At 35.0% G+C, this 18,506-nt stretch overlaps 1 protein-coding gene across 2 annotated transcripts in view; it reads right to left on the bottom strand.

Moving 5' to 3' along the window:
• Nucleotides 1–18,506, bottom strand: part of LOC129252921 (disintegrin and metalloproteinase domain-containing protein 10) — a 164,981-nt gene that overhangs the window by 133,260 nt on the left and 13,215 nt on the right. The window lies entirely within an intron of this gene.

Genomic DNA, 18,506 nt, shown 5'->3' with positions numbered 1-18,506 from the left:
TCTTAAACATTAGTCTTCGGAATTTTTCTTTGTATGATATTTGATGTAACAAATGAACGAGAGTCAGCTTCAGCGCGTTCAGCTACAACAAAAAACATTTCAGAAGACGCAGCCCATCTTCTAAGGATATTATTCTGACAATTCAGGTTCAGCTTGCTTACTACTTGAGGTGAAGAAGATTTGTAGTAAGCGCATCTTGTTTTATGAATCACAAGACAGCCCAAAATATGCTCTTTAGAATATATTTTAAATGGTTAAAATATGCAATTAAATTTAACTTAACTCTAAATATAAGCTCCAAAAACGCTTCTAGAATTCTTATCAGCCTTAAGATATGCTTTTAAATTTGATATACAGTACGTTTAATTACTATGGCACAGGGACTTATTTGTACGTTAAAATTTTTTTATGAAATTATAATTTATTCTCTTACAAAAACAAAATTATTCAAGAATACCAAACCAAATAAATTCAAGTTTCAAACTTTGTACAAATTAAAGTTAAACTGAAAAAAATTTCATAAAAATTTCAAAGATTTAATCTGAATTTTTAAAAAAATTTCGATTAGGCAGGGTTAAAACTAATTGTATTTTCGTATAATGTAGTGCAAGTTTTAGTGGCTTTAAAATCGTGTGGATTTTCGAAAATAAATTTTTTCTGACGGTCGAAACATGTATTCCCTTTCTCGCGCAGAATAATAATATAAATACACTGTGAATAGTCTCATTACAAATATTTATAATTGAAGTTCTAAATTTAATTTAAATTTTTTTATTTTGAGAGAAGCGTGGCAGAAATACCTTCGGAGGTTTGCATTGCCTGCCGAGGAGAGACTGCTATTAAAAAAAATTTGTTCTATAATTTAGTATTTCATGCCCAGAGATTTGATCTGGGCACTTCTGAATTGCTCTCTCGTACGAACCAAATCGGATACGGCAGCCGCCAACATAACAATGACATAATTATTTATTCATCGATACGTTGCGCAATTATTGTAAAATACACTCTAAGAAATATAGCCCAAATTTCCTAGTGATCGCAGAAATTTTGAAGAAGCAAATTATAGGCTTATTTTTGGCAATGTTTTCACGGCCTAGCCTCAATAAGTTTTTAGCAACACACTGTGATCTAGTAATTTCGCAAGTGATCTCTCTTTGTGTTTTTTTCACAGGTCTAGCATTCTTTATTTTTCGATTTCATTAAATTACTTTCCACGTTCCATGATACGTTTCAGTCAACCATGTTCAAAAAGTGTTATGCTAACAAAATAGTCTGAATGAAACTGTTGAAAATGAGTAACAGCATAGACGACATTTCAACAAAACAGCTCACAAAAAAATACCTCTACATAGCTTAAGAGTAAAAATCGGTGCTTTAAATCCTATCTCTTGGCCTTAAGTGCCTGAGAGTTTGGCATTGTTGAACATAGTGCACGAAATCAAGATTTTCGCCACTACTAAGCGTTTCGTTGCAATGCATTTCAAATTTCACTGCCACTATGTGGCGGCTGGTAGGGTATTTTTGACTCCACTACCAATAAATGAATTGTGAAAGTGAAATGCTCAGTGCACTTAAAATTTAGTACACTGCACCCAAGTACATATGTGAGTTATACACTTGTTCTAGACTGTAGTCTCGTATTTTATAAGAAGCCGGCTGAAGTTTATATTTCTGTTTTTTCGTAAACGTGATACTCATTTTTTAACACAATTACTTTTCTGGAAGGCCATCACTTATGCATTTCAATTTCAAGCGGTGCTCAATGAAACCTAAAGTTTCGATGTAGGGAAACCTTTTAAAATATATGAATCACAGGAATATACGAGGACATCTATACATATATTCCATTTTTGATTTCTTGTAGTAAGGGTCAATTATATAGTTGATATATTAATGAATGATTACGTGCCGTTTTGATACCATAATGTGGACCACTGTTGATGTAGTGGAGGAGAGAAAAGGGAGCCCAAAAGGGCAAGCTAAGGAATCTCAAGCGCCTAGCCGCCAGAGCCGAACATTTGCAGAGAAAGTATTCAACGATTTCTTTCTCTCCAGGATCCCCACAGCTTCTGCAATAGGGGTTATACGGAATTCCAAGCTTCTCTGAATGAATACCGATCACCCAGTGAACATCGCAATGAGTTTGGAAATTGAATGATGGGGGATTCCCATCACCTTAACCGTTCTTTTTATATCCTATTGAAGCCATAGTGTTTTCGAAGTAACATACGATGAGACAGACCATTCATCTGTCTTGCGCTTTTTTTGTGTAGTTTCCCTTTAACAACTGTCAAGGGGACACTGATGTCTGAGAAGGGGACAGCTGAAACCGGTTCTGTCGACCCCTTTCTGGCAAGCTCATCGGCAATTTCATTTCCCTCTATACTACTGTGTCTAGGAACCCAGATAAAGGAAATTTTTCCTGCACGTTCGAAACGTTTGAGTTCCTTTTTACAGGAGGTGACCAGAAGAGAGTTGCAATACGGCGACGACAGAGCCTTGATCGCAGCTTGATTATCGGAAAAAATATTAATATCTCCCTCCCAACAGCGCTCCCTACGCATTTTGCATGCTTACAGGATCGCGAAGACCTCTGCTTGAAAAATACTGCTCGTTTCCGGCAGTTTAAAGAAGTCGGAGATCCTGGCTGATTTACAGAAAACCCCCCGCTCTTAATCCAGATTCCATCTTGGATCCGTCAGTGAAAACAGAGGTGACTATATCCGTTGGAGTGATAATGATTGGCCAGATATTATTGTGCATTTATTGTAAATATACTGGAATTTCAAATTAACTATTTTATAATATGAAGTTATAATACATTAGCTTAGCTGGAAACGCGCTTCCAGTCAACGGAATATGCCGTTTCAACAAGGCAGTGTGACGTGCAAATACATAGGTTTACACCTAAGAACCACATAATTTCTAAGTAATCGGTCCATATATTTTTTTTTTGTCCTGTAGTTTTGAGATATCGCAAAATATCGGTTTTGGATGGAGCTATAAAGATGCATCATAAAAAGTTGTACTATTTGCAAAAATCTGTTAACCGTTCAAAATAAGTGTTTTATCAAATTAGAGATAGTAAAATGTTCTGTCCTTCGTTCATTTTCTAAATTAACCCTTTTTAAGGTATTTATAAAAAAAATAGTTTTAGTATTTACTAAAAAAAATAGTTTTTCCAATTATATTGTATCTCTTAAAACTAACATGCATATGTAGAACAAATTTAGAACATTTAAAAATTGAAGATTTAATTTTCACTATTAAATATGATTATCCCAAATGAATGCTGAAAAAGATATTTCCTGATTGGCAATCACACTTTCCACAGGTTAATTGTTGCTCTACTAGGCACCTTCCTCATGTTTGTACATTATACAAATGTTGCGTACCTTGGGAGCAGATTCGATTTACTTTATTACCTGAGCGTTGCTTCACTTAGCCCTCCTCCCCCTTTTAGAGAAGGAAGTGATTTTATATGAGGCAGTTGAAGATATTACATTATTTCCTGGCCTTTCATGACGTTTTTTATAATGAGATGAGAGTTTTTCTCCCACCTTGAATTAGAAATCTCAAATTTTACGTCCAGCGAGCAGGGCCCAAACATAACGAGCAGAGAAGTGGTGAATCGAAGGCGCCTATTCTGAAGTAAGTAAGACATTTGAATGCAAATAAATCTGGTTCTTGCCTCATCTTTGTATGCATGACATGTACTGAGGTCAGAAATTAAGTTTCAAATAAAGTGCAAAGAACACTCTATTACTGTGCAAAGAACACTCTATTACTGGAAAGGAATAGGCTGTGCACGTAGGAAAGTATCGCGAAAAAACAAAGAAAAATTGCGTGATTACGTTAGAAGTAATAAGAAATTGTCTATGCAAAACATTCAAATGAAATTGAGGACTTCTCAGACAAATATTTTTTGTGAGCTTAGTTCACGATTTGTGCCACACAAGACGACGATAATGCACCATTTCATTAGGAGAGAGATGAGCGAGAGAGTTTCTAATAAACGGCAAATAATTTCTTTGTTTCACCACTCGCCGTATTTAGCTGATTTTTCACCGTGCGACTGCTATTTATACCTAAAAGAAAAGCGTCATGAATCCATTGAAAGCATTCTAGCTAATTTCTAAATCAATTCTAAAAAAAACTCCTCACAGGAGTTATCCTGTTGGATAACTTTCCCAAGAGGAGTTGTACAACGATTGCTATTTATATTCGCAATCTTAGCCACTTCTAGTATTGCCAGACGCCATCTGACGTTTCCATCGGGGGCTTCTACGTATTTTACCAAAAACGTGCGCAGAATGTTTTCATGTGTGAGCCATATTAATGTTGTTTACAGTGACTTTAAAAATTCATCTCGAGAAAAGAATGAAATTAAACAGTGAACATTTTCGTTCGATTATTTTTCACAATTTTTCATGATGAACTAAAATCATCGCAAGCACGGTCCTATATCATCGTAAAAACTAGTATATTGAATTTGCATGCTGCTGGCTCACCAAATTCTGTAATTCTTGGAATGTCGTCCAAATTAGTTGTTGTGCCAAAAAATGTCGATGCTATGCTATGACGCATCTTGGGGCATTAGTACTCGTATGTCGAGCATCAATAATAATAAGATGCTCCGGAAAAGTGAAAATTGGGGAATATTTTGAAAAACAATTAAATATATATAGTTTTCAACCCTCAATCTTACAACTGAAATATAAAATAACCCTCGTATATGTGAATGTGAAAAACTTTCTGAGTAAACCTACGTACATATTTGCACACACTTTCATATGCTTAAAATGTCTGTATATATGTGCACAGAAGTACTGTAATGGTAATATAAATACATGCATATAAAATTAATCATCAGTCTTCGCAATGCTTTCTTAATCAACTTAAAACTCGGCAAATCTCCAAATGAATGGCTCCAACAAAGTGAAGCATAGTTACCATGAACTCCCAACTTTTGCTACTCTGCCTGCCAACGCGTAAGTGAGTGAGTATGTATTAGGGAGGTCAATATTAGAGCAAAATTGTGAGCCCGGGATTTCGGGATATTCACCATGAAATATGACTGAGTAAAATTTCAATATCAAGAAGCATTTTAGCATAACATGAAATAAAATCATTTAAAATTTAAACAAACTGAGCTTAAAAATCATATATTTATGGTTAAATCTTAAAGTAATAAATTTGTTGAATTATATTATATTAGAAAACCATGTGATTCAAGAACGCATACATCAAAAATAATAATGCATATGCTAGATACTTTTGAATGTAAAATTTATTATAAAAACAAAAAAAAACATTTAATTTTTTTTTTAAATACCAAAGATAACCTACAAATTCTTTTATTTGATTTATTTATTTTACTCCATAAAACAAACATAAGTAATGCATATTTAAAGTCATAATTAAAAAAGGAACTAATTATTATTATTCCATTTAAAATGTGTACGTAATAGCATTAGCAGATGTAGGAGTAAATCTGATTAAAATTGTATTGTGACAGACGGTTGTTACGAGGATTAGTAAACAGCTGATTTGTTAATTGTCAGTAAAATATGGCCCGCAAGCAACAAATATGGGTATTAGCTGCGCTGATACTAAAAAACAACTATTAATTACAAAAAAAATTGTAAATTTCTATTACTCAAACTGATCCGAAATATCAAAACAATTAATGTAATTTCGAAAGTGTTAGTGCAAACTAGCATTGTTTACAGTTTTCCTTGTTCTTCTGTTTAAAAGTTGGGTTATTTTTCATTCACATTAGATATTAAGTGTTATTATCAGCAGTGCTCCCCTCGAAACTTCCCCTACTCTGCTTAAATTATGGGAATCAAGTCTAGTAGTTGATCCGAATTACTTGCACTTAATTCCATAGATAATTCCGAATGAAGTCGTTATTCCCGATAAACGCCATCGTCTGTCAATGTTATAAGAATCTGTAAGCAAAGCTTTTAAAGTGAAGTATTCTAATCTTGGCCTGAATCTGTTCTGCCTTCAAACATGCTGCTGACAAACTTCTTTCGGCCCCAACATTTGTCGACTGAAGTCAAAAAATCCTCATAAAACATTGAAAATTATTTTAACTTTTTTTACCAGTCGAACAACTAAATTATCAATTTTTCGCTTTATTGATTTGCATATATTGATTTAATAAATTAGGTAACTTTTCTTTAAAACTTTCTGTTTCGTTTACATTTACATTAGTGACGCTATGAGCACCTTCTTTTAAATATTCTTCAGGAAATGACTCAGACTTCAAAATATTTATAATGAAAGTATTAAACTTTTCAAATGTAATCTGTTAAAGACGTAAATTGTACGTCATATCCAAGCGAAATGTTTGACCCGTTTCTTAAGAAATCTTCGAAATAAATTTTGTAAATCGCAAGGTTTAAAGTTTTTTTTTTGGTGTAGTCAAGGACGACATTTTACAAAATCGTATTTCATCCCATATATGGATATTTTAAGGATTCATTAGAAAATAAAAAACGTTCGACGTTGCTTATTTCATTCACTTTCTTCAAATTAAATCAAGTTTCTAGGAAATTGCAAAGTTTTTAATATATTATAATAAATCAGTGTTTACCTTTTTCAATTCGATATATAAATTTTTTCGATATCCCGGGATTAATAGATGGGATTTTGGGACTCACATGCCTAGTACGTATGTAGTTTTAACTTTACAGCAACCACCAACTCGCCCAACAACCTTAAAATCAACCGTCCAACCCACCAAACCAATCTAACTAAATATTTGGAGTCTATGCATTATACTCGTATGTGTATATGTGTGTAAGTATGAATCGTGTAACCAGTATGATACTGCGCATGCTTTCGCGTGTACAATACTGCGTTCGCGCTCTTTTTGGCTTTACGCTCCATGTTCGATGCTCCAAAAGTCGTGCTCCAGCTGAGAAAACAGCGGATACATAGCGAAGTAGTTAGCGTTTTTATTGAGAAGCACTCACAGGTTGGATAATATATTTTTTGTCTATTGCTTTTGTGGTACTTGTTTTTCACTGTTATGTGTTTGGGAGTCGTTGGTGAGTTGGTTTCTTATCCTTCCTTCTCTTCTTCTTCTTCTAGCGGTTTTTGTTTTTTTCTAGTTATTTATTTTGTGTGTGTGCGTATTTCGTTCGTTCTACGCGAATGGATATACAACATAGTTACACCTAGAGACACCTTCAGATGCATACAAATGTACATACACAAAATTCTAAGCATACGTACATATATAATATATGTATGTATGCACTTATTAGTAGTTCTATTCTTTATGCATTCCTGCTGCATGTTCATGTTTGGCTTGTTTTTGGTCCTTTTGCCTAACGTATTATTGCGGGTTTTATCTGTCTGTCAGACTGTCTATATAGATATACTTATGCACATACGATTGTCTGACTGACAGACCATCTAACTGCTTGCTTAGTTGTTCGTTTTGTTAGCTGTTTGGTTGGCACGGTGATTTGGTGATGGTTTTTTGTTTTGATTGTTAGATGCAAACTTGTTAGGTAAGTTTCTCTATATCAGCTGCGCCACCATACTATTCTAGTGTTACGTACGTACTCCGTCCCGCTAGTGCCAATTTCTGCTCCAGCATCGGCAGCAGCAACACCAGCAGCACATCAACTCTGCGATTCTATGCTTATTTGTACTTGTACGAGTATGCTTTTGTGGCTGCAAGCTGTTTTTGTGCGGAATTGTGTATTCGTTGGATACGTTTGGTTATTCTTGTACTCAATTATACGGGAATTACGCATCTATCTACGCTTCACGAGTGGCTAACCAACAACATACAATCGTACTTAGATTCATTATAGATAGGGGCACACACTCGTTCCGTATCTCGTGCAATATATGCATGCACGTATGTGTATGTGGATGCATGTATGTATGTGTGTGTACACTCATCTATACGTAACTCTTTTTCTGTCATTGAATTGAAGTACATAGTGTCCATGAAGTGGTAGTTGGTTGGCTAAGGCTTGGCAATTATAGTTGGCTGTAATGAATTAATTGTTGCAATGTGACAGTTATTACTTATACTTATGCATTTTTCTACTTATTATTATTATTTTTTTTACTTTTATATTTCTATTTTGTTTTGTTTTTGTTTTTGGTTCTGTTTTGCATTACTCTGACCATCCAACAGCTAGTCGTAATGGCGGTGAGTGTATGCGCTTCGAAGTGCGAGTATGCAAGTTAATTAGTTCTACTAAGCACCTAATATGAAAAGTTTCCGAAAGTTTCATTTCATTGTTGGATAACTTAACTCCTCGCCAATTAGGGTTATTTATGAAAGATAATATGGCTATTTAATAGTCTGCTGGCTAATGTTAGATTTTGTATAATGATGTGCGTGAGTTCCATGTATGGTAAGTTTAGCTCAGTTGGCTGCCGGAATTCTTACCAGCTTCCCATTTTCTGCTGAAAACAAGGGACTGTTGCCGTTTTTACACTGGCAACAAAACTCCCGGCGAATCGCCATCAAGCAAAAATTATTACAACACAAGTCATATACGAAATGCCTTGCTTTTCTTTAGATACACTGCATACAAATATAAAACAAACCCTTTAAAAGACGGTGTAGAAATCTAAAAATAATCGCAAGGTAATATCAGAGGGAAGACTGAATATCTCTAACTACTTGTATATGTACAATGCAGCTTTATTGTTTATTGGAATCAGTAGGGCTGTAATACCTAACGCAATGTAAAATGTGGTATCTAAGGGTATCGCTGCTAGAATGCTCACTGCACGTGCTACAATAAGATCAAGAGTGTCGGCATTCATGTATCGTCAGAAACTTTCAAGGTAGTCAGAAATTATCAAGGAAGTAAGTATCTACTCCGACAGCTAAACGGCAATTAGGGCCCTGGGCTCAATAATGGTGCACTCGAAACTGGTTAGAGTATGACTGGCTTATACTATATTTCGCCGGCATTATCTGGGTATATGTGCACAGAGACATTACGCGCGGGTATGCTAGCTATGCTGGGCTCCTTTGAGATGGTTTTCTCGTGAAATTAGAGGATTGGCAACCCCTTGGCGGGTTTCGCGTCAACTAAACGAGCACCGAGCAAGCTCACTAACTTGCAAGGTCGCGAGACCCTTCTGGTCGCGTTTAGAACCGGGACGCTCAAGGGAACTTCTAAGATTAACAAATTCTCAACTCTCGCATTTTGTGGGTACCTCGTCTGAGTTCCTCCCGCCGTGTTTCTTTTTCTACCAGCCTACAAATAAAACAAATTTCTTCCATTCGTGCATTCGAGCAAAGAATCTTTCCTTCAGCATAGAAGGTGACTTTAATAATCCCTTTTAATAAAAGTAGGCGTAAGTCGTCGGCGTAAGTCAAGCGGTTGTTGATAATCAGTTGATAATTTTATTGACTTAATATAATATATAATCTTCATATTAATGATATTTGTAATAAAGCTAGAAATGATCTTGCACTTATAAGGCGATCGTCAAAAGAATTCAATTATCCACATGTTACTAAAAAAGCATGCCGAGGGGCGATCGCTATTAGAAAAAACTTTTCCTGTCATTTGGTGTCTCATGCCCGGGTATTCAAACCGTAATGGCAGTCACGTACCAACCCATTCAGCTACGGCTATAAGCTCTTCCACTTAAAATAATCTTCTAAAACTCATACATTTTCCCACTCCTGTTAGTCGTAGAAAAATACTAGGAATAAAATACATATATTATTAAACTGCTCACTGTGTTTTAAACCCATTTCTTCTGGGGTATGTTAATTTTACTGTTTCTTCTCGAATATCAGAGCACCTTAGGCCTCCTATTTAAAACCATGTAAAAAAAATTAACAAATTTAATGAAGCATTTGTGATCCTTATGTTTTAACTCTTATTCCAGCGCTTTTGATATATGGATCTCGTTTTTCACCGTTAAGAAAACGATATTGTATTATCTCAATAAATGATTAACAATGGACATCATCATCACTCAGAATTATAGTTCGGGGTGAGCTTTTGCTTCCTCAACGATTTTGTTCCTTTTAAATCGGTTAAGCTTCTTCAGGTCTTCGGTGATGTTTTTTAGCCATGCCCGCTTAGGTCTGCCTTTGCATTTTGCGCTGATTACATTGTAATCTATTTTTTTTTTCTAAGGTCGCGATTTCTTTTACCAATTAAAAAGGCCATAAATTTAGTTTGGAAAATTACTTTTATTCAATACAAAGTAAAAAATGTGTAAAAATAATACAAAATTAAGATTCAATTTACTTTTGCTCGATATGACCAACTTTGGCCTTGACTATGGCCTTGAGATGGTCCAGAAACGAATCGCAAGCTGCCCGAGACTGGTGAATCTTTTAGTTCGGACTTTGCTCTCCGAAATGGCCCAAAGAGAATAATCCATCGGATTCACGTCTGGTGAATTTGAAAACCATTATATCGACGTTATGAAGTTCGGAACGTTGTTTTTTAGCCATTATTGGTTCACTCGAGCTTTGCGTGACGGTGCCGAGTCCTGTTGAAACGTCCATGGTCTGCCACCGAAATGTTTGTCTACCCACGGCTTCAGTGCAACCTCCAGAATATTCTCCCGATAATATATCGCATTTATCTTGACGCCAGGCTCGATGAAAACGATTGGAGAGCGCCCATCTGCGGTTACTCAAATTCTCGTAAGAACGATCGGCAAAATTAGCCTATCGTTTTGGGAGTTTACGAATTGCTCAATTTGAAAAATTTTCTCGTCAGAAAACACAACGTTCGGAAATTAACCGCTTTCGGCCAAGCGAAGCAACTCCTTCGCTCTCTCAATTCTGACTTGTTGCTGCTTAGGTGTAAGATCATGCGCCTTTTGGATCTTGTAAGGCTTGACTTTGAGATCATTATTCAGTATGCGGCGGATGCTACTGTCAGATATTTTCAGTTCTTTCGCCATTTGATTAGCACTTCGTCGGGGATTTCGCTCAAGTCACTTCTTCACTATTTGAACCATTTCACCAACCATTTTCCATGACGTTCCGCGATGCTATCAGTATCATTTTAACGAGTAACGGTGCGATAAACTAAAACTTTATTTACTTTAAGTCACCTTTCTGGTTTAGAATTTCGAAAAAATCGATTTTTTTCACGTTATGATAGTTTATACTTTCAAAAATATACTTGCAAATTTTTATATTGAAATTCGTTGTAGTTTAGACGTTACAGTTCTTTAAAACGAGACCGGTTTGGAGTACGACGCCGTGGCACTTGAAGTTTTAACCGTGTTTTTCTCGACTATTTTTTCCGAGTTTGCGTTGGTAATTTCTCAAAAAGTACTGAACCGATTGATTTGAATTTTTATTATATTATTGAGGAGACTCTCGTGGGTAGCAGAATTATAATTTTATAATCAATTTTTCAATTTTTTTAAGAGCGAGTACGTGAAAAAACTCCTTTTTTTTGTTATGTTTTTGCTATAAACAGATAAAATATCTAGATTTTTTTTTTCTTTGTAAATCTGCTACCCACCATAGCGACAAATCTCCTGATGTATAATCGACCGAATTTTTTTTTCAGACGTACCTGAGCAGCCCAATGGCATGTGTGTTCTGTTTATTAAATAATATTGTCATTGAAAAAAATATTTTTTTTTGTAAATAAAATTGATCTAATGAATAAGAACGATTTTCAATTGATATCGATTGTTTTTATTCAATTTTCAACGCCTTAAATTTTCACGTCTCTGGACCAGAAAGGTGACTTAAGATGCTCGAGCTCACGAACAATTGTTGGTTGCATTTTTCCAGCCAAATACAATATAATGCAATCACGCTATTACATTTGAAATCCATTACTGATTTTCTTTTTCGCGTTTACTCTCTGCAAAATGCTTCCGCGCGCTTATAAACAATACTCTGGACTGTCAGCGGTCTGAAGTTGATTACACTTCGGGTGCCGTAGACTGTATACAGTATCCGGTAAACGCCGCTGTCATCTAGTATGTGACCAAACATCAAAAATCCAAAGTCTTTCTTCTTCTGCCAGAGTTTTGGACCAAATCTCAGTGTCATATGTAAGTACATCTTTTAGAGAGAGATTTTGGTCTGAGAAATTTTATGTACGAGTATACTAGCGTATTACGCACGATTATAGGCCATCAGTCTCTCTTTGATGGAGTCACTTATATCGTTATTGTTGCTTATTAACACACTCTAGTAGTTGAAATTTGCCACACTTTCGTATTTGTAAGCAGTGATTGAGACATTAGAAAGTTTTCTTCTACCTTCATCTATTGAGATGGCCGATGGTATGCATCTAAATTTACATTCAGCTGGTAACTTTTTTCCGTAGAACATTTTAAATGTACATAGATGTTTAATGAACTTATGCTTTTCCTGGCACAGCACGAAAACAAAAATTATATTATTTATACGTCAAATAAACAGCGCCTTTTGGGATTGTTGGCTGAGAGGTTAAGAATCATTGGATTTTTTATAATAATTAGGACGTTAAGTGCAGCTTTTTAGCTGTGAATTTATTATGGCACATTACGTTTACTTATTTATGTATACAATATTTTTGCATCTTGCACCTTTTTTTTTTTGAAAAAGGTAGCTTTAACTTGATAGACTTAATTTATTTATATTATTTTTTTTTTTTTTCAAAAAATTAATATGCCACTCATGCACGATCGTCAAAAACACTGTTTGAATTTTGATAAATTTACGTGACTTTTTTTCTGAGTGTATTCATTCAAATGTAATTTTTCATTACGTAAACCCGTTAAGTACAAATCACACACACATATAATTTGTCTAAATAAAATACACGATTTTTTGCGGCTAATAATTAATTCTGCTACTTACTCAATTGCTTGTATATACCTATGCAATAAAAATTGTATCTAATGGCGTTTATTTTGCAATAACTTCACGAATTTAGTAAGCATCCGCAATGAATAGAAGACAACTCCATAAAGCCGATATGGGATTGAAATAAAATGAGAAAAAAGAAGTCATAAAAATACATCCAAAGCATACTTAAGTATATATGTATACATAAATGTATGTGTGTATGTTCATTTCTTCATTTTCCACTTATTATTTTTACTATCGAGAAATATATGTACATATATGTGTACATACATATGTATGTATATAGGACAAGAGTGAACATTCGTTAAAAGCGTTTTTTAAGAATTCAATTTTAAAAAGGTAGAAGAAGCCAATAAGTTGAAGACAAAGAGCAGATGATCTCATGAACACACGAGTATTCGTGATTTCTTTCCTAAGATGGCCACTTGCCGCTTGCTGCTGCCCTCAATTCATATTTAATTATTTGGTTAGAATGAACTTTTTTAGAAATAGTGATAACTTATGCATAAAATTATACATACCCATGCAGATGTACATATAAGCATACGGCTAATATATATATTATAGCTAATATGTTATATTATGCATAATGTGCCCTATATTATTCGCGGCCAGAAAATTTCGCTTTCCAGTTTTCGGTTAGGTCAGGTTGAAGTACCTGGCGTGCCACATGAAAGCACACTTAAGCTCAAGATGGCACATTGTACTGCCACTCTATTTCACCTCTTTCTCTACCTTTTTGTAAAGTTCCACCGATTAGTTCGCTTAATGAAACATTAAATGTTGTGATTGTCCGACGAGTTTAGATTCGTTGCATGTACAAGCTGGGGCAAAATTAAGGACCCTATTGGAAGATTTATAATTTTGGCAAATGGCATCGTACGTGAATCATATTTAACACTTGTGAACTAGACAGCCGCAGTATATAAACAAACAAGCAAGTCAAGGTCAAAGTAATAATACATCACTCAAAATATTTTACTTTATTTTTTATCCTTCCCTTTTTATAGCTTTCGACAAAAATTGTACAATAGGAAGCCCATTAACTTTCCGCGTATCATCATTAGGCAGCATCCAGTTGTTACCGAAACCTCTGACTAAAAGGAGATGTTTTGAAGGAAGATTACGTAGATTTGTATTTATTAGACCAGACTATCGGCTAGAATTTTCTGATAACCCCATTTGTTTCATTCAAAACACAAATTTCTCATTTGTTCTTTAATTTAAGATTAGCGTAATCCGGTGCTTGCAAGAAAAATATGACGCATCCAGATTTTCCTTAATATTCACCAAATATAAGCTTTTGAAATATTTAAAGTTGGTGAAGCTTTTTCCTCCTTTTCACTAGAAATTACACAGAGCAACATAATGACAGAAAAATTTATTCCCTGTGGTCTCGTAATATTTTTCTGTCATGTTATGAAAAATAAGGGCGGCCGCCGCAGCTGAATGGGTTGATGTAAGACTATCATTTGGCAGGGCCCGTGTTTGAAAGTCAGAGTGGGCATAAAGCACAATATGGTCGAAAAGGTGTGGCGTAATAGCAGTCAACTCTCGGCAGGCAACAGCAAACCTCCTATTTCTAGCTTGAAAAACTCCTTCATAAAAACACCATCTGTCGTTCGGAAACGGCGCAAAACTGTACGTCGCTTCATTTATGTAATAACATCAAGACGCATACCACAAATAAGAGTAGAAGCTCACCCAAACATCTTACAATGGTGTCAGCATCAATTATATATAAATATACGTAATATACCTATGTATATAGTATATCCGTATACCCGGAATTTTTCTAAAGATTTTGAATAAATGTTGGCAATTTTGATGATTTTTTATTTGTAAAATTTTTCTGAATTTTCTGCATATTTTGGGGCATATTTTTGTTGTAGAAAGCACAAAAAAAAACATAAAAAAAGATAACAAATGAAATGAAATTTTTACAACGTGATAATTCGTGGCAATATACTATAATAATTTTGTTTTTGAGTAATTTTTTTACTAAATAATTTTTACTAAATAAAAATAAATGACTTTAAGTGATGGAAATCTTTATCTTGACCTTTATGGATTTCATTACATGTCTGTTTAAGTACTGCAGCTGTCTAGATATGACTGCAAAATTATAATTAGGGGGATTGATTTTGTGCCGATATTTGTACTAGCAAACCTATGGTCACAGCGGCTTTTCACTCTTTTAGTGGGTATTTGCTATCAGCATTCCATCATTTATGGTATAATTTTATCCTTTATTTTTACTACTGGTTCATTTGGCAGTGTTCACTTTACTTCCAGTTTTTACTCCAAGCTTTCCTCATATAATAAAATATTCCTTTATTCTCAGAAACTTGTACCGATTTTAAAACAATCAGATAGTTTTGCCTATGACTCATTTTAATTCGCTACTCCCATTAACCCATACTATACTGTGCTATTGTTGTAACAGCGTAAACATTCCCCATAAATGTTTGGTATATGCTGCTGGAGTGACAGTACTTGGGTGAATATTAACTCGTGTCGTTCCGGTCTATGCTATGCACACCATGCTTGGTTTCTTGTGTCTCAAGGATGATAAATTACCAGATTTGGCTATCCGAAGCAAAGTTGTGGACGTAACTTCGGCTGTCACGTCAGCGGGGACTTGGCAGCAGAATTCTGCCCGCTCGGTTAACACGAATACACACATTCCTCCAATCAGTCGTTGTTGAGACGGCAGGGCAGTAACATAGCGAGTTTTTTTCGGATATCAAAAACATAATCCCGTTTTATTCCTAATCAAACCGCCATCACAAGCCCGATGACGTAAGCAAATCAACTGATTGTTTCAAAATCGTTGAAAGCCGCTTGACGCTGTGATATTGGTCACACCTCTGTATAGTATCCATCGTATGTGTTGTTCTTTAGAAGGCTCGTATGATTTTTGTTTTTTTGCAGAGGTAACGCAATATTCCTCATCCTATTAATTGTTCTTTCGATTAAACTGAAAACAAAAAATTTCCATTTCTTCTACATACTGTAGGTATCCATTTGCAGAGTTTTTCGTATTGGCAGGCACCCTTTGTGAAATGAAAAGGCAATGATCTGAAAAAACTACCCTAGCAAGTCTCCTGCCGATCAATACAGTCACCTTTCAAAACACATTACTAATCATACCCGAAACCAGTTTTTACATTGCGTTGCAAAAAAAAAATACTCCTTTGCTTAGAGAATTTGGTTTTATAACTGGTTTGTGGTGTCACATTTGGTTTGACAGTTGTAGGAACAATGGCACACCAGAACAATGCCACAGAATTGTGAATGTTATTACAGATGCGATTGAAAGAAAAGAATACTGTTCTGCAACCTTTCTTGACGTATAACAAGCATTCGACAGAGTTTGGCATATGGGACTACTCTTTAAAATTGAAAAACTTTTACCAGCACATTTTTACTTAGTGCTTAAATCTTATCTAAGCGACAGGCACTTTTATGTAAAGCACCAAGATGCGTCATCTGAAATATATAATATCAACGCAGGTGTGCCTCAGGGTAGCGTTTTTGGCCCAGTCTTGTATACGATATTTACTTACGACATGCGGACAACAGAAAAGGTAGAAGTGGCGACTTTTGCTGATGATACAGCCTTCATCGCATCTAGTGAGTCCCCTGCAGAGGTCTCCTCCCTGCTACAAAATCACTTACACACTTTGGAAACTTGGCTCAATAAATGGAAAATTAATATTAATCATGAAAAGTCCTCCAGTGTATTTAAATGGTCATCAAATTCCTACTAGCGACACAGTGAAGTACTTGGGAATGCATCTTGATCGACGCCTCACATGGAAAAATCATATTAAACTAAGCATCAACAGCTTAAAAATAAAACCAAAAGAATGTACTGGCTACTTGGTGGCAAATCTCAACTTAGTCTAGAAAACAAGGTTAGATTTATACATGAAGTAAGTTATACAATTTTCGAGTAAAAATTAAATCTAATAACATAAAATATGCATAAGAATTGTAAAAAGAAAAAATTCTATAGTTTTCTATGTAGTTTTGCACCAGTGTAAATACTATGCTGTCATTAGGTAATAAGATCTCTTTTGCTGAATATCTGTATTCTAAGATAGATTGCAAATAAAGTATTTCCATTTAAAAAAAAAAAAATACCAGTCTAACGGTTAGACAGGATAGAAGTGAAACCTTCCGTAAGACAAACTGAGAGAGAATGAGACGAAAGCAGCATTAGGGGCGGGATAATTATAGGTTCATTATAATATTGCTATAAAGTTCATATTTTATTTTCTTCATTTTATTATTATTCATCCTCAATGTTTTCAATTTCAACAAATGATACGAGTGGCTTATGATAGCTAAAATATGATACAAATGCTTTGGTTTCGATGTTGTCAACATATCTTTGAAATACCGCGTCAATTGTTGTTTTTGATCGTGTTGTCGATTCAGTGCGATTGTTACACATTTTTAAATTGAATGTTGTATTGAGAAAGTTAATTGAAGGAACCGCTGTGTCCAATGCAAAATTTACGTTAAAATCGCCACTTAAAATCATTGGAACTTTATCGTAATCTTTTCTAAGTATCCGCGATACTTCTGGTGTATACTTTATTAAATTTTCGTGAATGAATTCCGTGATGCTATTTATTGATTTTTTTTCTGTCGATATTCCCGACACTTTTCTGCATTGTTTTTCGGCATAATTGCGGTAAATATTTAAAAATGAAAATATTTACGAATATAAAAATACACACGCGGTTGCTATTATGAGCGTCCCCAGCAAAACCTGCGTGACCGAAACTCTAACACAATTACATTTTTTTGAATGTTACAAACACATATGCACGCAGGTTTTGCTGGGGCGTGACCGAAACTCTAACACAATTACACATATGCACTCGTATTTGTTTGAAAATCGACTTTTTTTTTGGTTCTCCGTCACCTTTGGAAAATGTGTAAACAGTAAGCAAACTTTATTCATATATTTTTCCTCATTTTTGCATCAGTAAAATTAAACAAACGCCGTAGCCGAATGGGTTGGTGCGTGACTACTATTCAGAATTCACAGTTCTCTCTCGGTCAGTTCGAATCTCGATGAAAACACCAAAATTAAGGAAAACTATTTTTCTAATAGCGCTCACCCCTCAGCAGGCAATGGCAAAACACCGAGTGTATTTCTGCCATGAAAAAAAGCTCCTCATAAACATATCATAAAATAAAATAAAATATCTGTTTAAAAAAAGTTTTTTTCTTGTGATTCGAACCAAGGATTTTGGATCGGAAGCTCACATTGATAGTCGCTCAGCTACCGCGCCATGCTGTCGGTGCTGGCCTAAAAGTTATTTAGTTCGTCGCTACGTTTATATCAACATATAATATAACGCTTCGTAACTAAATAACTTTTAGGCCAGCACCTACAGCATGACGCGGTAGCCGAGCGACTAGCAATGTGAGCTTCCGATCCAAAATCCTTGGTTCGAATCACAAGAAAAAATAAAAGTTATTTTTATTTAGTTCGTCGCTACGTTTATATCAACATATAATATAACGCTTCGTAGCCAAGTTGGTCGCTTTTTTCGTTTCACTTTTTCCCAAATCACTCCCAACGATTCTAAAGAAGTTTTCACTTCAAAAAAAAAAAAAAAAAGTTGTAGGAACCATC

Source organism: Anastrepha obliqua, chromosome 1, assembly GCF_027943255.1.
Source record: "Anastrepha obliqua isolate idAnaObli1 chromosome 1, idAnaObli1_1.0, whole genome shotgun sequence".
In the NCBI taxonomy this organism is placed as follows: domain Eukaryota; kingdom Metazoa; phylum Arthropoda; class Insecta; order Diptera; family Tephritidae; genus Anastrepha; species Anastrepha obliqua.
This window is presented reverse-complemented; position numbering and strand designations above follow the sequence as displayed.